This window comes from Bos javanicus, chromosome 2 (assembly GCF_032452875.1).
Source record: "Bos javanicus breed banteng chromosome 2, ARS-OSU_banteng_1.0, whole genome shotgun sequence".
NCBI lineage: Eukaryota > Metazoa > Chordata > Mammalia > Artiodactyla > Bovidae > Bos > Bos javanicus.
In genome coordinates, this window is record NC_083869.1 from 7,718,908 (window position 1) to 7,746,863 (window position 27,956).

At 37.0% G+C, this 27,956-nt stretch overlaps 1 pseudogene; it reads left to right on the forward strand.

Moving 5' to 3' along the window:
- The first annotated feature begins 4,053 nt into the window (after positions 1-4,053).
- Positions 4,054-27,956, forward strand: part of LOC133235333 (tigger transposable element-derived protein 1-like) — a 92,436-nt pseudogene continuing 68,533 nt past the window's right edge.

Consider the following 27,956-nt stretch of genomic DNA (forward strand, 5'->3'; position numbering starts at 1 on the left):
AACAAGCAAATAATCCAAAGAATTGCCACCCTCCCCACTTTGCTAAAGGGAGTGAAAATATGATTGTCTTTAGAAAATTCCAGTGCGTATATATGGTAGACACAGTTCATGTAGCTAGCCTTCCCCTGCTTCCTTTATGAACTCATGTTCCTGGAAATAACTTAGGGCAAACTGGGGGTGAAGTAAGAAAACCAGATAAGCCAAAGCTTTTCCTCTCTCTCAGTCCTTTCTTCCTTGCTTTAACTGATTTGTTCTTCAATTTTGGCTTTAGCTTAACTGATTTTTTTTCTGTCACAGATGTTACTAATGATGCATAAATTGCTGGAACCAATGTGGAAAATATTGCACAAAAGAAATGCTATCCTTTTAGTTTTATTGCCAGGTATAATTGATTCCATACAGTCTGGCCATCATTTTAGTTATTCTATTTCTTCCAGCACAGAAATATATGATCTCCCACTGACTTTTGATGTTTTAGCTCTTCTCAGTACTTAATGATATCAATTCTTTTGGGGAGAATGAGATAGAGTAAAAGAGTCATGTTTACTTAACTGCTCAAAAACTTGAAAATAGGAAGTGACCATTTAAATACCTCACTGACTTTGCTTTATTTTTTCATTTATTTATATTTTAACTCATTTTCCAATGATCAACCATGATTTGACTTTTATAGTTTAAAATCTACCTTATCAAGGTTAACAGTCTATAAAATGTGCTGAAGTTCTCTTAAAAATGTATAATTATAGTACCTTTGCCATAAAGCCTCCTTAAATAATGTCTTATTTGTATTTGAGGAGCTTTCTTTAAATATTCAGCTTTAGATTATAAAGGGTTTTGCAACTAACTTTATACTTAAACAAAACCCCCACAATTATGTCTACCCCCTGAATATTTCTATGCAATAAGTTCTTTCCTCATGAGTCATACATCACAGAATCACACTGAAAAATAAATCACTCAAACTTTTTAAATGATTAACTTGACATTTTTATGGTAATGTGTATTTTGAGTAAGTTGAAACCAGGAAAAAAATAGTAAAAATAAGCTACCTGGTTTATGTGCTGTGTGCTCAGTCATTCAGTCATATCTGACTGTTTGTGACCCCATGGACTGTAGCCCACCAGGCTCCTCTATCCATGGGATTTTTCCAGGCAAGAATACTGGAGTGGGTTGACATTTCCTTCTCCAGGGGATCCTCCCAGTACAGGGATGGAACCTACATCTCCTGCATTGATAGGCAATCTCTATAGTGCTGAGCCACCTGGGAAGCCCATCCCTGGTATATATACCTGTTCATTTGTTCACTGTGCAGTGAGGTCTCCTACATAAAGGCAGACTTTGATGATCTCACAGCTTTCTTTTCTTCTTTATATTATTATCCATAAATGATGTAGGTCATACTTGAAGAGATAATAAAAATTTGGAATATGATGTCCAAAGCATCCCTCTCACTCCCAAAAGCATCTTTATTTTTTTTCAAATTATTCCAGAATGTTTATTAAAAAGCATTTGCAAAACACATGGAAACATTTGCAGAAATGTCACATAGCCAACAGAAATGGAATACTTTTTTTAATATCAGTACCTTTTTAGATCTTTAGATCTGCTCACCATTTGGTGTTCTTGAGAAGTCAAAGAAAGGGATAATTAAATACAAATTACATTTCCCTGTATCTAAACAGAATTATTTTATCTTATGTCTACCTAATCTATTTATGGCAGTATAAGACTTCAAGACTGTGTTAGAAGAACTTGTAAACTGCCAGAACATAGGTTCTAACCTTGTCTATAAGTTAAGCACAAAGAAATTAAGCAATATAATAAGTATATTTGAAAATAATGATGGAAATCTATCAGAAACAAGACATAAAATGCATAGTTTTGTGTTTTAGAAGCACCTATTAAATAGATAGTTTGTGTTCAGAGAAACCCAGGGCTTCTTTCTATTAGTTAAATGGAAATAGACATCTAGCATATATTGAAAGGCATTTTTGTAATAAAACCTTCACTTTGCATCAGTCTAAACTATGACTTTATTTTTTTTAATTTTTTTTTCTTTTAAATTTTATTTTATTTTTAAACTTTACATAATTGTATTAGTTTAAATCCATGCTAATGATAAATGCTAGTTACTGAAAGGTAGGAAAAGGTGTTTGTGACCTTTTCAATCAGTTGTTTAAGACGTAGTACAAGTGTCTGATTTTGCCATAGCGATGCTTAAAGTAAGGTGCCATGTGCTCATCTAATATGATGCTGAGTAACTTGTAAGACCCAAAGAAAGTCTTATAGGTACAGATAATTGTGCCTTAATTGTTTTTATTTCCAAGAGAATTTGCTTTATTCCAGTTAGAAGCTTGCTCTGTAAAGAAGCATATTGCATTTCCTGTTTTCATTTTCATTTGGAAACTAAGAGCAAGGGGAGCCATCTGTTTGCCGGGGCTGGTGACGCAGGCAATCCTGCTTCCCTTGGGTCCCTGATTGGCTCCCACGAGTGAATGTTAGGGACAAAGCTGGAGAAACCAAGGTTCCAAACCTGAAGATTAAGAGCCACAGCTGCCAGCAGCCAGGCGTTATCCCTAAGCTATAGTTCAGGTTGTCATCTCTGAAGTTTGCCTTGAAACGTTAAACGGGGGAAATAAAATTACTTGAACTTATTTTTATGTCAAAATTCATGGTAGTTCAAGAAATATATTTTGAACTCACTCAAAATAGTGAATTTAAGGAAATGTATTATTAAATAAAGACTTTTCGTCAACTCATATAATTGAATGTTTTCATTGGGCAAAAAGGCAGAAACATACTCAATCAGTTTTGTTGTGGAAAAAAGAAGTGAACCATTTTTCAATTTGTGTTACAAGTATATTTCTTCCTTTTTTAAACTTTTTTTTTTATGGTGACATGAAAATTCGCTTTTTTATCACTGTCCTTTGCCTCTAGACAAATTGAGAGACTCCTACGATTTTAATCTTCATTTCCATATTGTTGATTCCCAAGTCTCTTGAATACGCCAACCTAGGCTGAAGCGCAGATAAGCTCTGGAGTAAGAGAAATAAATCCCACTACACATGCACATCTCAGGATATCTTGAGGACAACGCAGATTTATTACATCCTGAACTGAACTCTAATCCGTACTCCTCCTAAAAATAAAAACATAAATAAAAACTATCTCCCCTCTTCTTCATTATCACGATCTAATCTCAGCCTAGAAATCAGAAAGCCACTTCAGGAGCCCTCTTCAGCCCATATCACTCCCTCTGCTACGCCCAATTAGTGACCAATACATGTCACTGATGTCACTTAACATTTGGCTTTTTTTTTGGGGGGGGGGAGGGTGGGTAGAACTGTCACCACTATCATGATTTCATAATTATAGTTTTTATCTCTTCATCCCCCACGTATATCCCATCTCTATGCTACTTTCAGAGTAAAATTATTTCAGTGTAAAAAAGCTAATCTTATCTCTTAAAAATACTGTCCTCTGCTTTCCATTCCATCAGATTCAAAGTTTAGTGTAATGTATAAGAGGCCCATGACCTGATCACCTTATTGCTTTTTTATACTCCCATCTCTCCCCTATACTTGTGGCTTTCTGTCCTATGCAAACACCATATATACCAACATTATATATGTATATAAGAAATTAAATTACTTGAAAGAATCTTGCTCTATTATAACTCCAGCCCTTTGTAAATGCCAGTTCACCTATCTCCTTTTTCCACAGTTTGCTTTTGTTGGGGTGATGCATTCACATTAAGATTAAATATCACCTCCTTAATATAATCACCCTGACCCCTGAAAGATTATCAATCCTTCCTTGTGCTTCCCTCAGGCTTCCCTGGTGGCTCAGATGGTAAAGAATCTGCCTGCAATGCGGGAGACCTGGGTTTGATCCCTGGGTTGGGAAGATCCCCTGGAGAAGGTCATGCAACCCACTCTAGTATTCTTATCTGGAGAATCCCCATGGACAGAAGGGCCTGGTGGGCTACTGTCCTTGGGGATACAAAGAGTCAGACACATGACTGAGTGACTAAGCACACTTCCTTGTGCTATCATGGTAGCTTATGTACCTACTTCTCTTTCTGACAGTTCGTCTGTGACTGTCGACTTTGCAGATTTCCTCACTAGACTTGGAGAAAGGTAAGTGCAGAAATCCTATATTATTCATGTTTGATTTCTCAGCACTTTGTCACTCTGCTTGGACATTTTTGTACAAATGATGACCTGGAAATATACCCACTATGCCTTAAAAGACTGGAGAAATAATATTTTCTAAAGCATGATGAGTGTCAGTGTATGAACGGATCCATTTCTCTAATACCTTAAGGACAAAAATACTGACAGGATGGGATGAGAGTGAGATCTGAAAACAACAAGTTACAGTTTGATGATCATTTGCTTCACTCAACACTATTAGTGTTAATCACTCAGTCATGTCCAGTTCTTTGCAATTCCATGGACTGTAGCCCACCAGGCTTCTCTGCCCGTGTGATTTTTCCAGGCAAGAATAGCTTGTCATTCCCTTCTCCAAAGGATCTTCCCAACCCAGAGATCAAACCCAGGTCTCCTGCATTGCAGGCAGATTCTTTACCATCTGAGCCGCCAGGGAATAAACACAAGTATTAGAGCATTTCTCAAAATCCCAGCACCATACATGCTTTCGTTTTAGCCTCAAACTATCATCTGGACAAGGAGATATTTACTTATTTTACTGATGAAGACACTAATTACTAGACAGGTTAAATGATTTCGCCAGGCAGAAAGTTAGAAAATGTAGGCAACAAGAATTAAACCCATAACCTCTGGCTATGAGTCCAAAGTTCTTTCCTCTCACATCATCAACTGTGCAAATAAGGTTCAGACATGTATTTTTGACGTTGGATGTATGGAGTCTTTCATAATCTCTGGTCAGATGCTGAAATGAAGTTAGTAGTGTAAGAGATTTAGTGAGAGATAACCCCCAGGATCATAGGAAGCAAGACTGGGCAGAGAGAGACTCGGATTATAACGCACTTATGACAATCTTAGTCAACCCAAAGGATAACTCAGGAGCACAGCTGGCACATCAGGTAAGTCTTTCATTGCAGAAATCACCAGGCTCTGCTGTCCTCATTCTGCCCAGTCATTGACAGGGAGCTACTCTGGGAGTACTTGACCTTGGCTTGAAAGTGAGGCCCATCCTTCAGGCACTAACAGCCGGAGGCTGTCAGCTAAAATTGCAACTAAATGGCAAGGTCTTTCTTGAAGGTACAGCAATAGTAACTGTATTCACATATAAGCAGTCGAGCTAAATAGGAATCTAAACAATTTTGGAAATGATGCAGCAAGAGATAAGCAGTGAATTAACCCAGACTGCAGAAAAGAACTTAGCTCTGAGGTGGTATTAGAGTAATATATATTTTAAAGTCTTGTTTCTAGAAAAGTGTGAACCAAAAGTTCACATGAGCTATATTACTTCATGAATTTGTCTTCCTTCTCCAAGAAAATAAGTTGGCCATGGTCAATGACTATTTTCTAACAGTCTTCAGAATATGAGAAAGTATTTCCTTATGAGTCACATAATTCTATTTTGGTGCCTTGTAAGCAAGTTTGTACATGAAACATGAAAATGGAAAGCAGCTGGCTTCAAAATTTTGTATATGAGAATTTTCTTTAGTAGCTTATTAGTTTATAGAATGCATAAGATGGCTTAGAATTACTATAGCCCAAAGTTACCAGATGATTCCTGAAAGGCAAATCCAGTTTCAGTATCAAGAGAACTTAAAGCATAAAAATACAATATACTGTTCCAAGGATTCTTAAGTAAGAAAAATTTGTAGAGATGCATGGCTAAGTATTGGATAAATTAATCAGCTTGAGATTGGTGGCAATAATGTTGTTAGAAAAATTATTGCTGAGCTGTTTCTCAGTTTCCATCCTGTATATATTATAGCAATGCTTATGAATATTTTGCTAAAGTGAAATAGAGTTAGCTATCTATAGGTATAAATAAATTTATCTACTGATTTACAGATGCAATGTTACTTAGATCAGTAGGTGTGTCCAAATAATTTAGAAGTCAAGCAGATACAGTTCAGCAACTAAACTATTTTCAAGACAGTTGAAAACCACTGGCTTATATTTTTCAGAGGATTCTGAAGAGAATCAAAATGTATCATTCTCATCAATATTTATAACATTCCCCTTACAACACCCTTCCTATAATGATGACATGTATAGTCATCATTCTTCCTCCATCCCCAACAAATATTTTTTTTTCTTTTCCTCCACTTCCTTTTCTTTCCTGTCTTTTATTATGAAAGTCAATTTAGTCAATCTTTAATAAGCTAGAATCTTTTTAATTTCAGGGAGAGGAGAAAAAGAAATATTAATCTGGTAACAGCAATATTCTCTTTGAGTAAGGAATATCATGAATACAAACTAATTAATATAACTTTTGTTCTAGTCACATTTTGCAGAACTCAAAATTCACAATTTTATATAATGTTCAGGCATTAAGGAAAAACATTTTTAGAATATCTGAGTCTTAACAGAATCCCATTTCCTAATAATTCCTGGAATTCTTACTTACAAGACAAATCCATCTTCAATGCTGCTAACTTTACAGTTAGCATCTGGGCCTTTAACAAGCTTTGCCCTTAGGTCACCTCCTGCAGGCCCAAGGTAAGGATTCCTAGGATTTCTGCTACTTACACTATACATGCTTCTCTCTATGTATGGGCCCAACGCATCCTACAATGTATTTCCCTGGTTATGGTAACCAAATTGTGATGGTACATAAGACTTCAACGAATGGCTGAGGACAATACAAGAAAACAATCGAACAAAAACTGAGTTAAATTGAATAATCTCTCAGGGATATAGAGTACAAAATTTATAGGAAGTTCTTGTCATGCAAGTTGTTTCGTAGGTACATAATAAAATTTAGTGGTTTAGAAAATTTTGTTTTCTTTGGAAATTCAAATTAACCCTTTGATTATGACATGAGCATACATGGCAAAAACTATACCAAGAAGACCTTTTGAATGTTTCTGTTTTACGCTGTTCTGTTTTGGGTTTTTGCTATAGAGATTCTAATCCAGCAGTTTATATTATGTAGGTGTCAGCTGGGTTATTCTACATCTTTTGTTGTAACTTCTTAGGCAGCTACATGAGGCATGAAGGTTTTCTCTAGACTAAATGAGACCCTAAGAACCAGGAGCAAGTCAGGCAGAACTCCAGTCTAGCATGACCTGTAACCTAAGTTCACTTACTTCATGGAGCACAGAGGTAGAAAGAAGTTGGAGCTCTGCATGCCACAATACCGCTTGCAGATTCAGCAATCAATGTAGGTATGCGAGAATGACATGGAAGGATAGGAAGGTTCTTTCTTGCCACTACTTCTCAAGGAGCATAAGTTTCTATATTTTGGCTTAGTTTAGGAATACTAAAAAAAAAAAAAAAAAGAAATATATGGTTCTCCCTACAGTTTCAATCCATAATTCCTGTTTCATGAGGCTTAATTTGTCTGTACCTAATGATAATCTGCAATAATATATACATACTGATTTTTCACTCACATAACAGACGTCATAAAGTAGCGTTCAGCTATCTTTTGAAAGTTTTATTCTCATCACACACCTGAATAGCCTCTGAATTTTGTATTATAAAATTTATTTCATAGTGCACAAACCACATGAGCCTTCTTTCGGTTTTTTAAGCATGCTGTGTTCATTTCTGTTTTAGGGCCCATCAAATATGACCCATAATTGATCTAAGGGTCTGTTAGCCTGAGCTATTCAGAAGTGTCTAGATAATTGGCCTTTGTTCTACTTTTGCAGAAATAAATTCAGAAAAGTACTTAGGACAGGGTGTCCTGGCGTGAGAGTGGTAAATAAGAGCCTTATTAATGCTGCATTAGTCTTATTGTATACCGATGAATACATTTTATACTCTGTGAATAGCAAGCTTAATTTTTTACTTTTTGATTTCCCATTGTAAGCTTTACTTACCACTGTGGAAGATGTAGATTTAGTTTCTCCCACTTAATTGCATCTTACTTAAGTATCCTTCTTTCCAACATACAAGCTTACCTCTTTTCACTGCTCTTTGAAGATACTGCTTATTTTTACAAATTGAAATTCTGTAGCAACCTTGTGTCAAGCAAGTCTATCGGCTCAGTTTTTCCAATAGCATTTGCTGTGTCCCATTTTGGTAACTGGAAATGGCAACCCACTCCAGTGTTCTTGCCTGGAGAATCCCAGGGATGGGGGAGCCTGGTGGGCTGCCGTCTATGGGGTCGCACAGAGTCGGACACGACTGAAGTGACTTAGCAGCAGCAGCAGCAGCAATATTTCAAATGTTTCCATTGTTATTATATTTATTACCTTGATTTGTGACCAGGAAATCTTTGATGTTACTGTTGACTGTTTTGAGACACCATGAACCACATCCATATAAAATGGAAAACTTAATCCATAAATGTTGTATGTGTTCTGACTGCTCTACCCATTGGCCTTTCCCTCATTTCTTTCCCTCTTTGTGCCTACTCATTCCCTGAAACACAACAATACTGAAATTAGGCCAGTTAATAACCCTATAGTGGCTTCTGAGTGTTCAAAGGAAAGGAAAAGAGTGACGTGTCTCTCAAATTTAAATCAAAAGCTATAAATGATGAAGCTTGGTAAAGAAGTCATGTCCAAAGCTGAGATGGGCAGAAACCTAGTCTTCTTGAAGCAAACAGTTAGCCAAGTTGTGAATGCAAAGGGACAGTTCTTGAAAAAAATAGAAAGTACCACTCCAGTGAACACACAAGTGATAAGAAAGTGAAACACCCTTATGGTTGATAAGGAGAAAGTTTTAGTGATCTAGATAGATCAAACCAGCCACAATATTCCCTTAAGCCAAAGCCTAATCCAGAACAAGAGCCTGATTCTCTTCAATGTTTTGAAGGTTGAGAGAAATGAGGAAGCTGCAGAAGAAATGTTTGAAGATAACAGAAGTTTCTTCATGAGGTTTAAGGAAAGAAGCCAACTTCATATCATAAAAGTACAAAGTAAAGCAGCAAATGCTGTTGTTGAAGCTGCAGCAAGTTATCCATAAGATCTAGCTAAGATAAACAATGAAACCAGCTTATATTGGGAAAAATAATACCTAAGATTTTCACAGCAAAAGAGGTGAAGTCACTGCCTGGCTTCAAAGCTTGGAGGTTTGAAAGGCAGGGGATATATGTATCAGTTCAGTTCAGTTCAGTTCAGTCACTCAGTCATGTCCGACTCTTTGCAAACCCATGAATCGCAGCCCACCAGGCCTCCCTGTCCATCACCAGCTCCCGGAGTTCACCCAGACTCATGTCCATCGAGTCCATGATGCCATCCAGCCCTCTCATCCTCTGTCATCCCCTTCTCCTCCTGCCCCCAATCCCTCCCAGCATCAGAGTCTTTTCCAATGAGTCAACTCTTCACGTGAGGTGGCCAAAGTACTGGAGTTTCAGCTTTAGCATCATTCCTTCCAAAGAAATCCCAGGGCTGATCTCCTTCAGAATGGACTGGTTGGATCTCCTTGCAGTCCAAGGGACTCTCAAGAGTCTTCTCCAACACCACAGTTCAAAAGCATCAATTCTTTGGTGCTCAGCTTTCTTCACAGTCCAACTCTCACATCCATACATGACCACTGGGAAAACCATAGCCTTGACTAGACGGACCTTTGTTGGCAAAGTAATACCTATGTTGAGGTATTCATGTTGAGGATTGACAGAAAACAACAAAATTCTGTAAAGTAATTATTTTTCAATTAAAAATAAATTAATTTAAAATCAAAAAAATCTTGAAAGGACAGATTGGCTCTCTTGTTAGGGTCTAATGCAGTGGGGGATTTGAAGTTGAAGCCAATGCTTATTTACCTATTTGAAACTCTTAAGACCTTTAAGATTTATGCTAAACCTACTCTGCCTTGTCTATAAATGAAACACATAGATGTGCTGGATGACAGCACATCTATTGGCAACACGGTTCATTGAATATTTAAAGTTGAGACCGTTCAGAAAAGATTTCTTTCCTATTGCAAAAGATTCCTCTCAACAATCTTCACAGCATCCTTACCAGGTGAAGATTCTATCCCAAGAAACTAGTTTACTTATCCACAAGAAGCAACTCTTCATTTTTTAACATTTATTGTAAGATTCCCTTGTGGAATCGGGCTTCCCTTGTGGCTCAGCTTGTAAAGAATCTGCCTGCAATGTGGGAGACCTGGGTTTGATCCCTGGGTTGGGAAGATCCCCTGGAGAAGGGAAAGGCTACCCACTCCAGTATTCTGGCCTGGAGAATCACATGGACTGTGTAGTCCATGGGGTTGCAAAGAGTCAGACACGACTGGGGGCCTTTTTTGTTTGTTTGTTGTTGTAAGACTGCAGCAATTCAGTCTCATCTTCAGGCTCCAATTATAATTATGCTTTTGCTGCTTTTCCACCATGTCTTCAGTTTTGAAAGACTCCTTTCAAAATATTACTGCTCACTGACAATGCAGCTAGTCACCCAAGAGGTCTGATGGAGATATATAATGATAATATTGTTTTCATGCCAGCTAACACATCCATTCTGCAGCCCATGGATTATAAGTAATTTTGAGTTTCGAATCTAATTCTTGAAATTTTGTAAGGCTGCCATTGTGGTTGATAGTGATTTCTGCAATGAATCTGGGCAAAGTAAATTGAAAACCTTCTGAAGAGGATCACCGTTTCAGACTCCGTGAAGAACATTAGTGAAGAGATCCAAATGTCAGCTTTATGTAGGAGTTTGGAAGGTGTTGATTCCAACCCTCATGGATGACTTTGAAATGTTCAAGACTTCAGTGGATGAAGTAACTGCAGGCATGGTGAAAACACCGCAGGCATGGTGAAAATAGCAGCAGAAGCAAAATTGTAAGTGGAGCTTGAAGATAAGAGTGAATTGCTGCAATCTGAAAATGTTAGGAAATGGAAGAGTTGCTTCTTAGGGATGCATAAAGAAAGTAGCTTCTTGAGATAGAATCTACACCTGATGAGGATGCTGTGAAGGTTGTTGAGAAGACGATAAAGGATTTAGAATATTACATAAACTTTGTTGATAAAGAAGTGGCCGATTTTGAGAGGACTTACTCCAATTTTGAAAGAAGTTCTGTAGGTAAATGCTGTCCAAATCATTACATTCTGTTGAGAAATCATTCATGAAATGGAGAGTCAATCAATGTGGCTAATTTCATTGTTGTCTTATTTTAAGAAATTGACAAAGCTAGCCCAACCTTCAGCAACCACCATCCTGGTTATTCAGTAGTCATCACAAGGCAAGACCCTCCACCAGCACAAACTTGCCAAAGGTTCACACGATGGTTAGCATTTTTCAACAATAAAGCACTTTTAACTAAGGTATGTGCATTTGTTTTAGCCAATACTAGTGCACAGTTAGGCTACAGAATACTGTAAATATAACTTATGCACTTGGAAACCATAAAAATTAGTGTGACTTGCTTTATAGCAATATTTGCTTTATTATAGTGATCTGAAACCAAGCCCACAATATGTCCAAGATATGCCTTAGTTAATTTGCACTTTTGATTAGTTCAATATCTAGTATCTACTTTATACTTAGATTACATTATACCTAGATTATCTACATTATACATAGACATGTTGAATGTTATAATCATGTCTCTCATGTGTAACTCCTGTTTTTTTTCTAGAATTAATAAAGGATTTGAATGTTTATATTTTTAAAATTTTCTTACTATTTTCTATTAACTGAAGCCCTTACAGTGGTTTCAGAATGCAGCATGCGGTAGTAGTAGTAGTTCAGTTGCTCAGTCGTGTCCGACTCTTTGCGACCCCATGGACTGCAGCACGTAGGCCTCCCTGCCCATCACCAACATATGTGGACTATAATGTATTTAATCATTCCAGTATCTTTAAACATTAAGTTTGTTATAACTTTCGCTGTTAAAAATATGAATATGGGATATTTGCATATAATAACAGCTAGCACTAGATCTTCTTACCACATTTCCACTTGGACTGATTTAACCTTCATAACAACCCTGTGGCTATACTTACTGCCAGATGAGCAACTGAGGCACAGTGATGTTCACACAGCTAGGAAGAGGCGGTCATAAGATGTGAGCTCCGGCAGCCTTGCTCGAGAGTCCATCCTTTTCCCATTATTTCATACAATGCCTCCAACAGTATCAGTGTCTATTAGGGTTTTTTTTTTTTTTCCCTTAGGATAAATTCCTAGAAGTCATATTTTTGAAACACATTGTAATAAAGAATATTTTTTGAAAGAATCTACTGTGCTGGAAAAAATTTTTCCTTAACACTGTTCCAATGTTAAGACTAGTGGGAAGGTAATGAAGATTGTCTTTCTAATCTAACTTAAAACTTGCTAATTCTCACTTTAAAACTAGCCCAAATAGGGGCTTCCCTGGTGGCTCAGTGGTAAAGAATTGGCATGTCAAATGCAGGATACAGGGCTTTGAACACTGATCAGGGAGGAGCCCTCATGGCACACAGCAACTGCGCTCTGGGCACCACAACTATTGAGCCTGTGCTCTTGAGCCAAGCAGCCACAACCCCTGATCCCACATACCACGACTACTGAAGGCTGAATGGCTGAGAGCCCGTGCTCTGCATTAAGAGAAGCCGCTGAAATGAGAGTCCTGCCCACTGCAACTACAGAGTAGTCCCTGCTTGTCGCAACTAAAGAAAAGCCCATGCAGCAATGAATACCCAGCACAACCATAAATAAATAAATAAATATTATTTTTAATATAAATTTATTTATTTTAATTGGAGGTTAATTACTTTACAATATTGTATTGGTTTCTCCATACATCAACATGAATCCGGCACAGGTATACACGTGTTCCCCATCCCGAACCCCACTCCCTCCTCCCTCCCCGTACCATCCCGCTGGGTCATCTTAGTGCACCATTATTTTAAGAAATTTTTTAAGTAGCCCAAATCAAAGGTGCTGTGTCGTCATTTTTATATTCAATTTCTTTAAGTACTATAGGTCTTATAAAATATTTAACAATTATTTTCTTTTTTACTCTTTCTAACTTTTTATTCATGTCTTATATTCTTCACCAACAAATGTATATTTTCTTTATAATATGATGAAATTTTAAATGCTAAGGAAACCCATTTCCTGTCATGTTTGTGATAATTTTTCCTAAATTTTTCTGTTATATTAAATCTTGACATTTATAATTTTAATTCTTTTTCGTTGTTGTTGTTAATTGAAAAGAAGGTATGTCCTTTAGTAGCTGAACATGTAACAAACTTAATAAAGGTACTTTTCAAATCATAAAAAATGCTTTTCAAAGTCTAAAATGTGTATCCTCTCACTGCTATTATATTTCTGACAGTTTATCAATATGTGCATGTGTGTGTATAAAACTTTACTTACATATTATTTAATTTTAAAAAATCATGCTTTTCAGCAATATGAGATAGTCTTTTTAAGAAAGATCATCCAAATTCTAATTACTAGAAACATCTGTAATATTTGATCAGCATTATTCCAGATAACTCTCTAGAGAGAAAGAAATACAGATTTAATTTTAGAGGTGTATTTTAGTCTTAATAAAATTATATTTAATTTTAATTGTGTATAACTCCAAATTTCCATAAAACTTTTAGAACTAGGCAATTCCTTCCTTACCAAAAATGACATTTTTTTCCCTAAAATATTCTTCTAAAGTTAAGATTTAGAAATACAATGAAAACTTGAAGTGATTGGAGTTTTATTTAAACGATTTTCACATTTTGTCACAACTTACTTTGAAATTTTTGAAATTCGTAGATAATATACAATAACAGTAAAACAAAGACTCTATATACTCTTTCATAGATTTATGGAATCATTGGCATTTTCTGGCTTTTAAAAAAATTGTTTCAATTAATATAGCTTTTATTTACTATTAGGAAAGATGATATAATGTACATTTATATGTCTCTTTTTCTTACTCCTTTGATTTATGTTATTAATATACTTATGTTCATATTGAATACTTTCTTTCTAAACTGATAGTTACTATAACTGAATTCAGTTTTGTAGTTAAAAGGATTAAAATTACTCCCAACAATTTCTCTTCCCATCTCCTCAAGGGAGTTTCTAAAGTACTGTGCTTGCTATACTGGTTGTTGCAGAATACTTTTGTTTGTCTATTTGACACTAAATTTGCTAAAATTCTTAGACACTGTGATCTTCTATCTGCTGCTGTTAATATGATGAACATTTACCTGAGAAAAAGCCTGGGGTTATATTTCATATCTCTCATATTTGTAGACATCATTTACTAGCTAGAAAACACTGTCTTCTGGCATAAGAGGCTGCTCCTGTCTGTCTGGATACCATCTATTAAGGATGTTAAATCCTCAAGACATGTCTGGTGCTTGTTCTTTTCTATCAGTTTTCCCTGGTAAATAGCATGCTCTACAAATCTACAGATTTCAGTCTTTGTTTCAGAATTTTCACCTATTATTTGAATTTGAATAGATTTTTATATTGTTTGTATTCTGTTCTCGACAAAAGCACTAATTCTGTGTGGCCCAGATGTCTTTTGTTACTATATTTTTAATGTTTTGTAGTCCTATTTAATTAGTAAGGATTTTCCTTTTATTATGTGTTTTGGCTCAAAGCTACCCACATATTTCTGACATTCTTTTCAACCATTTTACTTTATCTTTTTTTGTTTCCATAGTATCTTAAATATTTTAATTCACTCCCACTTCTTCCCCATGCTCTATTCACAAACTTTTCTTTTGCACTGATGTATTGTCTTCTGCTATCTTAAGACTTTTCTTTCAGTTCTTTACTACTAAAAAAAAAAGTTTTCTTTCATTATTTTGAGATTTTGAAGGATAATTTCTAATGTCTCCCTATATTTTTATGTAAGCATTTTTCTTGAGGTGCATGATGTTTATGTTTTGATTATGTGTCTATTCTTTTTATGATTAGCAGTTTTAATGCATCAAAATTTTATTAGTTTATTTCCCATTAAGATTCATCTTTGAATTAGCAATGGTCTTCAGAAAATACAATGTACAGAGAGGCAATTGGAAATAAAGCACAGAGAGCACTTATTTTCTGGAACACACACCCTTCCATTTTCTTTGTATCTGATAACGCTCTTTGTACGAGGGACATAATCCCCCTCAAGTCTTGTTTAAGAAACTCATGGGCCTCATAGCAATTCCTGTTCAGGCCCAGACCATCTGTTTGATGATCTGGCTCTTCCTCTTTCACTCCACTTCACACTCTGTCGTATCCTGGAGTTAGGTGTCCAAATCCTAAATTAAAGAAGTTGCTTATCGTCTTAATTTTTCTCTTAGTTTCCCTATGTAGTTATTTTAACTGAGTTACTTTCTGGACATTCTATCTAAAACCTAAGACTATACTGAACTAGATCTAATCTCTAATCAAGCTACACTCACATATGCCTTCCATGAAGATGATACTTATGGAGAATATGTACTTTACTAAAGTTTAAAGGCAATAATGTTCAATACGTTCCTCATCTCAGTCTAGGCTTTACAGTTTTGGCAAGCGTGTCCCATGGTTTGTGGTTTGAGGTTATGATTGTCTTTGTGTTTTTTTGGCTGCATTGCAATGCATGTGGGGACATGTGGGATCCTGGTTCCCAGACCAGGGATCAAACCCTCACCTCCTGCATTTTGAGCAGAGTCTTAACTGCTGGTCTGCCAGAGAAATCCCATGGCTGTTTTTTAATACCACCGATGAAGTACTTTTAATACCTGATATTTGTTGCAAGATGTAAAACTGTGTAAACTGTGAATGTTTGTCTTAATTTCTGTAGATTTATTCATTTTTCTGGAAGATCACTTTGCCCTTCTCAGGTCAATCTTCCATTTCTCCAATGCAATTGGGAAGAATATGGTGATTCTTCATTAAAAGATGTTATCATGGTACTCACAACCTGAATTAGAAATCATGACCATGTTTTTGAAGTGCAGAAGTTCCTATATCTTAGTAACAGTATATTTTTGTAATCAATTTTCTTTGTTTAGAAAAACATCTTTCCCACAAAAAGAACAGCTATTTCTGCTTCATTGACTTCACTAAAGCCTTTTAGTGTGTAGATCACAACAAACTATGGGAATTCTTAAAGAGATGGGAAAACCAGGCCCCATTACCTGTCTCCTAGTAAAGCTGTATGCAAGTCAAGAAGCAGTAGTTAGAACTGGACAAGGAACAACACACTGATTCCAAATTAGGAAAGGAGTACCACAAGGCTATATATTGTCCCTCTGTTTATTTAACTTATATGCAGAGTACATCATGTGAAATGCTGGGCTGGATGAAGCACAAGCTGGGGTCAAGATTGCCGGGAGAAATATCAATAACCTCAGATATGCAGATGGCACCACCCTTATGGCAGAAAGCAAATAAGAACTAAAGAGCCTCTTGATGAAAGTGAAAGAGGAGAGTAAAAAGACTGCTTTAAAATTCTACATTCAAAAAATGAAGATCATGGCAACCGGTGTTATCACTTCATGACAAATAGATGGGGAAACAGTGAAAGGCTTTATTTTCTTGGGCTCCAAAATCACTGCAGATGGTGACTGCAGCTATGAAATTAAAAAATGCTTCCTCCTTGGAAGAAAATCTATGAGCAACCTAGACAGCATATTAAAAAGCAGAGACATTACTTTGCCAACAAAGGTCTGTCTAGTCAAAGCTATGGTTTTTCCAGTCAAAGCTATGGTTTTCCAGCTAGTCATGTATGAATGTAAGAGGCCATAAAGAAAGCTGAGCGCCAAAGAACTGATGCTTTGAACTGTGCTGTTGGAGAAGACTCTTGAGAGTCCCTTGGACTGCAAGGAGATCAAATCAATCAATCCTAAAGGAAATCAGTCCTGGAAGGACTCATGCTGAAGATGAAGCTCCAATACTTTGGCCACCTGATGAGAAGAACCATAAACCAGAGCTTTTGACTATGGTTTGCAAAAATCATAGCTTTGACTAGACTCACAACTAACTTTATTCCTCACAACACATTCTATCTTGAAGGGAGATCTTAATGGAACACTGTTTTTGTTGCCACAGATACCACTGATAAGCCAACAGAAAAGAAAAGCAAAGAGACTCTCCATGAATAATCCTCTTTTCTCAGATAGTGAAGTGAAAGTCGCTCAGTGTATCTGACTCTTTGTAACCCCATGGATTATACAGTCCATGGAGTTCTCTAGGCCAGAATACTGGAGAGGGTAGCCTTTCCCTTCTCCAGGGGATCTTCCCAACCCAGGGATTGAACTCAGGTCTCCCGCAGTGTAGGCAGATAGGAGGCTCAATAATTATCAGGATCAGAGACACTTTTGTTATTATATATAAAGTTCTATTATTACATTAAAAAATCCATTAACTTTGTTTACTCAATTTTTCACCCAGTTTACACAGCCTCAGTTTCCATGTGTGAAACCAACGAGTATCCCTAGAACCGAAGAAGCTCCGATTTTGCATTCTGGGTATGCTGATATATGCCAGTCCATTCTTGATTTAAAATAATTGTAGTTTAAGATAAAACCATAGGAAATTAGTTGCTAAAGTATGTGTAGGGCCCAGTTTAGTGTTATCAAGAGGTACACCCTTTCTCCTAGTGAATAAAAGACAAACACACACACACCCATGCAGACACAGGGTATCTACAGAAAAAAGAAAATAGCTTCAACTGTATATTTATTGTATGTTTTTCTTGCAGAAGGTGAAGTTTCACACAAATTTTTATTTAGTGAAAAAAATACATGAACACACACACATACAGACACACAATGTTTACTGAGAAGAGAACATAGTTTCAGCAGCATATTTATTGTGTATTTCCCTTGGAGAACATGAGGTTTCACACAAGTTTTTATATATGGCTGGGCTGCATTTTTGGTCATCATAGAAATAATTTTATCTTTCACCATTCTATGTTCTTCTCACAATGCTTATGTTAAATATTTTCATCATTAAATAGCATTATCAATTTAATTTTAATGAATTTTTTATCAAACAAAAGCTTCATCATAGACCTTTTGTTTGTTAAGGCCATTATGTGATTATTCTGTACTTTTCCATACTGTGTATATATCTGACATTCTATTTCTTATTTATTTAAAAAAAAGCCACAGTCCTAATGTCTCATGAAAATTAAAGCCGAATTCTTAAACTGGGGGTATCTCCTTCAAAGAGCAATTCCAGAGTATCATCTGCAGTGAATATCTTGCCCCTTAGGCAATAGCCAAGTCTTGACAGCTCTACTCTCCAAATGATACAGATACGCTCTCCCTTCCATGAACTTGTTCACATCGTACTTGTACTGTGCTAATAGTTGTTGATTTCAACCAAACTGATTTACAGTAAATGACAAGGGGCAGAATGAACTCTCATTCATCATGTTCTGTAGCTTATCTTCTTCCATTGCTATGAGTATCAGAAATATACTTGGCCTAGTGAAAAAGAGCATGGTCTTTACAAGTGGATAGGAATATAGGTGTATGTCATGACATTTGCAAACTGTGTGACCTTGTCCAATGATTGCATCCTTCTTGTCCCTTATTTTTCTCTTTTTTGAAAAGAAGACATAATAATACCTAAATTGCAGTTTTCTGTGAGGACTAAATGACAACATAAATGCAAAATCCTTACAGTAGTGTCTGAAATACACTACACACTCATTACATATTCAGTTCTGTTCAGTTCAGTTCAGTCACTCAGTCCTGTCTGACTCTTTCTGACCCCATGAATCGCAGCACGCCAGGCCTCCCTGTCCATCACCAACTCCCGGAGTTCACTCAGACTCACGTCCATAGAGTCAGTGATGCCATCCAGCCATCTCATCCTCTGTCGTCCCCTTCTCCTGCCCCCAATCCCTCCCAGCATCAGAGTCTTTTCTATTCCTCATTCTTCGAATGAGGTGGCCAAAGTACTGGAGTTTCAGCTTTAGCATCATCCCTTCCAAAGAAATCCCAGGGCTGATCTCCTTCAGAATGGACTGGTTGGATCTCTTTGCAGTCCAAGGGACTCTCAAGAGTCTTCTCCAACACCACAGTTGAAGAGCATCAATTCTTCAGTGCTCAGCTTTCTTCAAGTCCAACTCTCACATCCATACATGACCACTGGAAAAAACATAGCCTTGACTAGATAGACCTTTGTTGGCAAAGTATTGTCTCTGCTTTTGAATATGCTATCTAGGTTGGTCATAACTTTCCTTCCAAGGAGTAAGCGTCTTTTAATTTCATGGCTGCAGTCACTCTCTACAGTGATTTTGGAGCCCACAAAAATAAAGTCTGACACTGTTTCCACTGTTTCTCCATCTATTTCCCATGAAATGATGGGACCGGATGCCATGATCTTCATTTTCTGAATATTGAGCTTTAAGCCAACATTTTCACTCTCCACTTTCACTTTCATCAAGAGGCTTTTGAGTTCCTCTTCACTTTCTGCCATAACGGTGGTGTCATCTGCATGTCTAAGGTTATTGATACTTCTCTGGGCAATCTTGATTCCAGCTTGTGCTTCTTCCAGTCCAGCATTTCTCATGATGTACTCTGCATATAAGTTAAATAAGCAGGGTGACAATATACAGCCTTGACATACTCCTTTTCCTATTTGGAACCAGTCTGTTGTTCCATGTCCAGTTCTAACTGTTGCTTCCTGACCTACACACAGATTTCTCAAGAGGCAGGTCAGGTGGTCTGGTATTCCCATCTCTTTCAGAATTTTCCACAGTTTATTGTGATCCACATGGTCAAAGGCTTTAGCATAGTCAATAAAGCAGAAATAGATGTTTTTCTGGAACTCTCTTGCTTTTTCCATGATCCAGCGGATGTTGGAAATTTGATCTCTGGTTCCTTTGCCTTTTCTAAAACCAGCTTGAACATCTGGGAAGTTCACGGTTCACGTACTGCTGAAGCCTGGCTTGCAGAATTTTGAGCATTACTTTACTAGCGTGTGAGATGAGTGCAATTGTGCAGTAGTTTGAGCATTCTTTGGCATTGCCTTTCTTTGGGATTGGAATGAAAACTGACCTTTTCCAGTCCTGTGGCCACTGCTCAGTTTTCCAAATTTGCTGGCATATTGAGTGCAGCACTTTCACAGCATCATCTTTCAGGATTTGAAATAGCTCAACTGAAATTCCATCATCTCCACTAGCTTTGTTCGTAGTGATGCTTTCTAAGGCCCACTTGACTTCACATTCCAGAATGTCTGGCTCTAGATGAGTGATCACACCACCATGATTATCTGGGTCGTGAAGATCTTTTTTGTAGAGTTCTTCTGTATAGTCTTGCCACCTCTTCTTAATATCTTCTGCTTCTGTTAGGTCCATACCATTTCTGTCCTTTATCGAGCCCATCTTTGCATGAAATATTCCCTTGGTATCTCTAATTTTCTTGAAGAGATCTCTAGTCTTTCCCATTCTGTTGTTTTCCTCTATTTCTTTGCATTGATGGCTGAGGAAGGCTTTCTTATCTCTTCTTGCTACTCTTTGGAACTTTGCATTCAGATGCTTATATCTTTCCTTTTCTCTAGCCGCTATTAACTTTTTTGAATTGAAAGTAGTTTAGTATATACTGTGTTTTTCTCAGTATATGCAATTGGGTTTTACTGTGGCTTATAGTTAAAGTTAGTCATAGCCCTTCCATTCCCCTAGTCAAGAACTGATTGAAGTTTAGTAAGTAAATTAGCACTCTCCAGGAGGTGAAACTATAATATCAATAAAACACAAGTGAATGCTCAATGAATGCCCCTAAATAAAGAAGTTTCAGTTTATTTGAAAGAAAGACATTATCATAATGCTTGATATCAGGACATGTATAAAATCTAAAGTATACATGTATAAAGTATAAAGTGTGGAGCCCTGTCAGCCATCTTATTGATGGTTGATTAAATTAGTTCTCCTGTATACCATGCCACTTAACTTCCAAATATGTGATCTGATTGATTTTTATATCATAATAAGCTTGTTTTTGCTTGGGTTTTCTGTTATTTGTCATCAAATGAAAACTATCACAGATTTTCTTCTGAAACATAAATGCACAGAGTGCATATGAATGTGTATGTACATTGGTACTGTCAGTTGCAATAAACAAAAATAGAAAACAAATTTGAAGACAGAAAGTGTTATCTTACAACACATAACTGGAAAAGTCTATAGCTGAGTCAATAATCTGTTGTCATTCTGTAAGGGGTCTAGATTGACTTCCTTTATTCTCTCTGCTCTCTCCTCTCCATGTGTCCCCTTCATCTTCATGACAGTAGCAGGAGGGTTGTGGTAATTCTACACTGCATTTTTATACACAGGAAAGTATAGAGGAATGTAATGAACTTTCATCAGTTCTTTTTTTCCAGTTTTACTGAGAAATAATTGACATACTTAAATATGTTCAAGTTTAAGGTGTACAACATACTTATTTAACTTACATACATCATAAAACTATCACCACCATAAAATAGGTTTAGTTAACATCCATCATATCATACAGATAGGATAAAAAGAAAAGAAAAAAACTGTGATGAGAACTCTTAGGATCTACTCTCAGCAATTTTCTTATATATAACACAGCAGTGTTAACTATGGTCATCATGTTGTATATTACATATCTAGCACTTATTTATCTTACAACTGAATTTTGTACTTTTTGGTCTCTTCTTTTAATTCCCCACCCCCATTCCATATCTTTTTTCACCACAAATCTCTTTCTCAATGAGTTTAGTGAGGTTTTTTGGCTTTGTTTTTTTTTTTTTTTAGATTATACTTATGAGTTAATACAGTATTTGTCTTTCTTTGACTTATTTCATTTAGCATAATGCCTTCAAGTTCCATTCATGTTGTTGCAAATGCTAAGATTTCCTTATTTTATGGCTGAATAATATATATATAATATATTATGTACATATTTATATGTGAACATAATGTATATTTTATATGTATTGTATCTGTAAATATGTGTGTGTGTATACCCAACTTCTTATCCGTTCATCTATTGATGGATACTTAAGTTGTTTCTATGTCTTAGCTATTATAAATAATGCTACTATGAACCTGGAACTACAGTTTTTGTGTTACTGTTTTTGTTTCCTTTGGATATACTCCCAGAAGTAGAATTGCCAAATCATATGGTAGTCTTGATTTTAATTTTTTCAAGAACTTCCATATGGCTTTCGGGCCCAAGTGTTATCTTTTCTCCACTTTCAGGCCAATACTTGTTATCTGTCTTTTTGATGATTATTTTGACTCTGTCTTAGCATCAGGCAAGTATTCCACACACAAAAAAACCTATTTTAGCTTCCCTGGGTATTTTATCAGACACTATGCTTCCCTAGTGGCTCAGCAGTAAAGAATCTGCCTGCAAGGCAGGAGACCCGGATTTGATCCCTGGGTCAGGAAGATCCCCTGGAGGAGGGCATGGCAACCCACTCTAGTACTCTTGCCTAGAGAATCCCGTGGACAGAGGAGCCTGGCAGACTACAGTCCATAACGTTGCACAGAATCGGACATGACTGAAGAGACTAAGCAGCAGCAACAGAAAATTAAGGGAAGTACTACAGGATGATTAACTTAAACCTTAGTTGCTAAACACTTGCAGAGAGAATGGAGGATAGTATCATCTTTAAAACAAATGAAATCCACTTAATAAAGATGGGGTCAACTTCCTTTCAAGCATAATGGATGTTTACTTAGCTGAGGGTTGGATAACTGAAAGAAATAGTGTTTCCATTAGAAAGGGACAAATAGATTAGTAATCAACAATTTTTGACTAGAGTATTTATATTTTTTTTAATCTATGCTTTCCCCTAAAAATTCAAAGAATTTTGAATTACCCGTGTAGCAGAGTTCAACCAATGGATATTTTTGGAATAGCCATGGAAAAGGATACATAATCGTTAAGTTCAACTTTGAGACATTACCTACCTACCTATCACCTTTGCAAATACCATAATACATTCCTTCGGGTAGAGTGATAAAAATAATTCTTAGCATTGTATACTATGTACTAATCACTCTTCTGAGCAACACATATTATTCATTTAATCCTCATGATTACCTGTTAGATGTTATTTCACAGAGGAGTTAACTTGGACATAGAGAAGTTAAGTGACTTGCCCAGTCTCACACTAAGTAGGTAATTGGGCCAGGATTTGAATCCAGGCATTCTGGCTTCAGAGACAATAATCTTTACTATTGTGGAATCTGCATCTTTGTGTTCCTAGCTCATAAAATTCAAGCATGTTTTGTCCTTTCTTAAATGCCCACTGATCTTATATTATTCTGACTCTACCCATCCAAGCTTACAAGCATGATTCAGTATGTTCCTGAATATGTGTATGCACCCATTGAGAGTATGAACAGATGAAGAATGTGAATAAAGAAAAGATTTAATTATATATTGAGTTATAATCATTTCTTTAAACAGAGTCATGAATTTGTATTGCAATGACTTAGGGTTTAGGCAAAAAATATACTTGGAAATTTTCACTAAAAAAGCAGGGCATGTTACTAGCTATAGCAACATACATTGTGTCTAACAGCTGGTTGCATTAATTTACTTTTTCCTCCTTGGATAAATCAAAAAATCAAAAGAATTTTATATTTTTATTTTTTTTATAACCAAGAAAATCTTAAATCCTTAAAAAATAAATTGGGAAAGTAAGTGGGAATTAAATTATGTCTGTCTTAGTTGTTTTAACTCAAATATTGATTTAGTAAATATTAATTATCTTAAAATTAAAATGTTAATTAAGATGTAGACACTTGATAATTATAAACAATAGAAGCAAACATATATATGGCAAATATATGGCAAAATGCCTTCAAATATATGGCAAAATATAATCAATTCAATATAAAAAATCCACAAAGATAAAATCCAACCCCCAGTACATCAGCAAGACATGAATCAATCAAAATCTGGGCATCAAATTTCTAGAGCAGTATGACCAGCATCAGTATAATTAAATAAGCATGACAGAATGGCTTCACCATCAAAGAGTTTGGTGACTGATGTTGAGGTGGTTTTAATTATGATTCTGCTCTTCTGGAAAATGCACATTTATGGAACTACTTATTACTACATGTACAACTAGCTGCCTGATTTGTGCATTTTTAATTTATTCAGTGAAATGAATTAAATGCTTACTATGTTCCAGGCATATGGGTATGCAGCACTGCAGAAAACAGAACACTGTCATAAAATCATAGAAGAGTAGAATGATTTGAAGAAACAGAAACATAATCCAGTAATGGAGTGGAGCCAATGACAGCTGGAACAGACCATTGGTAAAGAAAAGAATCTGGTACATAACAAGAAAAATGGAATAATCTCCTTTGAAAAGGGATTTTGAGAAGCACATGAGTCTGAGTCAGAGCCACAAAAGTAATCCATCTAAGACAGACCATAGCCAGATATCAAGATATTTTTATGTCTAAACATTCATTTTTTGCTATCCTAGCTGCTGCAAGAAATTGCATCCTCAACATTCTAAATTCCCTTTTTTTTCCTTTCAACCAAACCTTCACTGTTTACTCACAAACCCAATGATGTAAATACAGTAACTTGACATTTAAATACCAAACATAAAGAGAAAAGAATAAACATATAAAAGATTTGGTCAACAAGAGTTTAGAAGTCATTTATTTACCACTATACATCTAAATTACCAGGCTCAGACTCTGGTAAAATTATCCATCCCAACAATAACAGAATGACTCAGATTTTTCATCTAGCCCCCTAAATTATCATGTTGTTCTGGGAGAATGAGTAAGGGCCTTTGCCTAGTCATTTAATTGTACAGTATAAGTAAAGGGGCCAGGGAGTTTTAGTATTCTCATCCAAATATTATCGGGTTGAGTTTTCAAGGTAAAATACAGAGACCTTCATGTCTCACACTTCTTTCTTCATTAATGTCATGGCAGTCTGAACTTGGGTTGGAAAAGAATTTCCAGACACAGAGTAAAGCAGAAAGGAGTGAGTTTACCAAGAACAAAGAGCATAGACAATGAGGGTGCTGCTAACTCAGCAGGCTGACCTCCTGACAGAATGGGGAGAATCAAAGGAACACTATTTGAATAGCAGGTCAGCTCAAGAGAGAGCTGATGCTTTTCATGGGTTAGTAGCCAATTTTTATAGCCTCATGATAAAGAAAATTTCGGCTGTAATGGTGGCATTAGGTGATTGGTTAGGGCATTATTGGGTGAGAATTACTGGGGTGGGCATTTGTGCCTAATTTGGGGTCAGGAAGCTTGCTGGTAAGGTCAGGGGGACATTTGGTAATGGTTGCAATAGAGCTCAATCAGTTCCAGAGGCAACCTTGGTTCTAGGCTCCATTTCTGTGGCCTTCGTGCAAGGCCTTGCACCTGTGACCTTGGGATAGGACTCCACAATTAATGCTTCATGTTTTCTTATTGCTTTGCTAAATAAAAATTGGAGAAATCCACAAAATTTTGAAGTCTTATCTGAAGGTGCCAAGAAGAAAAAGAAAAACATGAAGGTGTTCTCTTTCCTGGGCAAATTTTTCCTTATTTTAACGGTTGAAAAGAGTAGCCCAGAGGCTTATTCCTATATGTAAAGTGAGTCTTGGCCATCAGTATGCCTCACACATTTGCACAGATTTCAGTCAGTTCAGTTGCTCAGTCATGTCCGACTCTTTGAGACCCCATGGGCTGCAGCATGCCAGGCTTCTCTGTTCATCACCAACTCCTGGAGCTTGCTCAAATTCATGTCCATAAGTTGGTGATGCCATCCAACCATCTCATCCTTGGTCATCCCCTTCTTCTCCTGTTTTCAATCTTTCCCAGCATCAGGGTCTTTTCCAGTGAGTCAGTTCTTTGCATCAGGTGGTCAAAGTATTGGAGTTTCAACATCAACATCAGTCCTTCCAATAAATATTCAGGACTGATTTCCTTTAGGATGAATTGGTTGGATCTCCTTGCAGTCCAAGGGACTCTCAAGAGTCTTTTCCAACACCATAGTTCAAAAGCATCAATTCTTTGGCACTCAGCTTTCCTTATAGTCCAACTTTCACGTCCATACATGACTACTGGAAAAACCATAGCTTTGACTAGATGGACCTTTGTTGGCAAAGTAATGTCTCTGCTTTTTAATATGCTATCTAGGTCAGTCATAGCATTTCTTCCAAGGTGGAAGCATCTTTTAATTTCATGGCTGCAGTCACCAAGATCTCCTGAAGAAGGGATAGGCTAGTCACTCCAGTGTTCTTGGGCTTCCTTGCTGGCTCAGATGGTAAAGAATCTGCCTGCAATGTGGGAGACCTGGGTTCGATCCCTGGGTTGGGAAGAGCCCCAGGAAGGAAGGCATGGCAACCCTCCTTACCTGGAGAACCCCCATGGACAGAGGAGCTGGTGGGCTGTAGTCCATACAGTTGCAAAGAGTTGGACATGACTGAGCAACAGAGCACAGCACAACAAGATAAGATCAAGATATTGATTTAAGAAAAGTTATTTCAAGAAATAAAAAATAAATTTTAAATATAAATCTATGTCTAAATAGGATCAAGGAAATACAGCATCAATAAAATAAGACTGGGCACCTATCAGTTCAGTTCAGTCACTCAGTCGTGTCTGACTCTTTGTGACCCCATGAATTGCAGCACACCAGGCCTCCCTGTCCATCACCAACTCCCGGAGTTCACCCAGACTCACGTCCATCCAGTCAGTGATGCCATCCAGCCATCTCATCCTCTGTCATCCCCTTCTCCTCCTGCCCCCAATCCCTCCCAGCATCAGAGTCTTTTCCAATGAGTCAACTTTTTGCATGAGGTGGCCAAAGTACTGGAGTTTCAGCTTTAACATCATTCCTTCCAAAGAAATCCCAGGGCTGATCTCCTTCAGAATGGGCTGGTTGGATCTCCTTGCAGTCCAGGGGACTCTCAAGAGTCTTCTCCAACACCACAGTTCAAAGGCACCAATTCTTTGGCACTCAGCCTTCTTCACAGTCCAACTCTCACATCCATACATGACCACAGGAAAAACCATAGCCTTGACTAGACGGACCTTTGTTGGCAAAGTAATGTCTCTGCTTTTGAATATGCTCTCTAGGTTGGTCATAACTTTCCTTCCAAGGAGTAAGCGTCTTTTAATTTCATGGCTGCAGTCACCATCTGCAGTGATTTTGGAGCCCAGAAAAATAAAGTCTGACACTGTTTCCACTGTTTCCCCATCTATTTCCCATGAAGTGATGGGACCGGATGCCATGATCTTCATTTTCTGAATGTTGAGTTTTAAGCCAACTTTTTCACTCTCCTCTTGCACTTTCATCAAGAGGCTTTTTAGTTCCTTTTCACTTTCTGCCATAAGGGTGGTGTCATCTGCATATCTGAGGTTATTGATATGTCTCCTGGCAATCTTGATTCCAGCTTGTGCTTCTTCCAGCCCAGCATTTCTCATGATGTACTCTGCATTTAAGTTAAATAAGCACAGTGACAACATACAGCCTTGACGTACTCCTTTTCCTATTTGGAACCAGTCTGTTGTTCTATGTCCAGTTCTAACTCTTGCTTCCTGACCTGCATACAAATTTCTCAAGAGGCAGGTCAGGTGGTCTGGTATTCCCATCTCTTTCAGAATTGTCCACAGTTTATTGTGATCCACACAGTCAAAGGCTTTGGCATAGTCAATAAAGCAGAAATAGATGTTTTTCTGGAACTCTCTTGCTTTTTCCATGATCCAGCGGATGTTGGAAATTTGATCTCTGGTTCCTCTGCCTTTTCTAAAACCAGCTTGAACATCAGGAAGTTCACGGTTCACATATTGCTGAAGCCTGGCTTGGAGAATTTTGAGCATTACTTCACTAGCGTGTGAGATGAGTGCAATTGTGCGGTAGTTTGAGCATTCTTTGGCATTGCCTTTCTTGGGGACCTATGAACTGAAGCAATTAAGGGAACAGAAATAAGTCCATTGGTATTAATTGCAATTGCAATATTT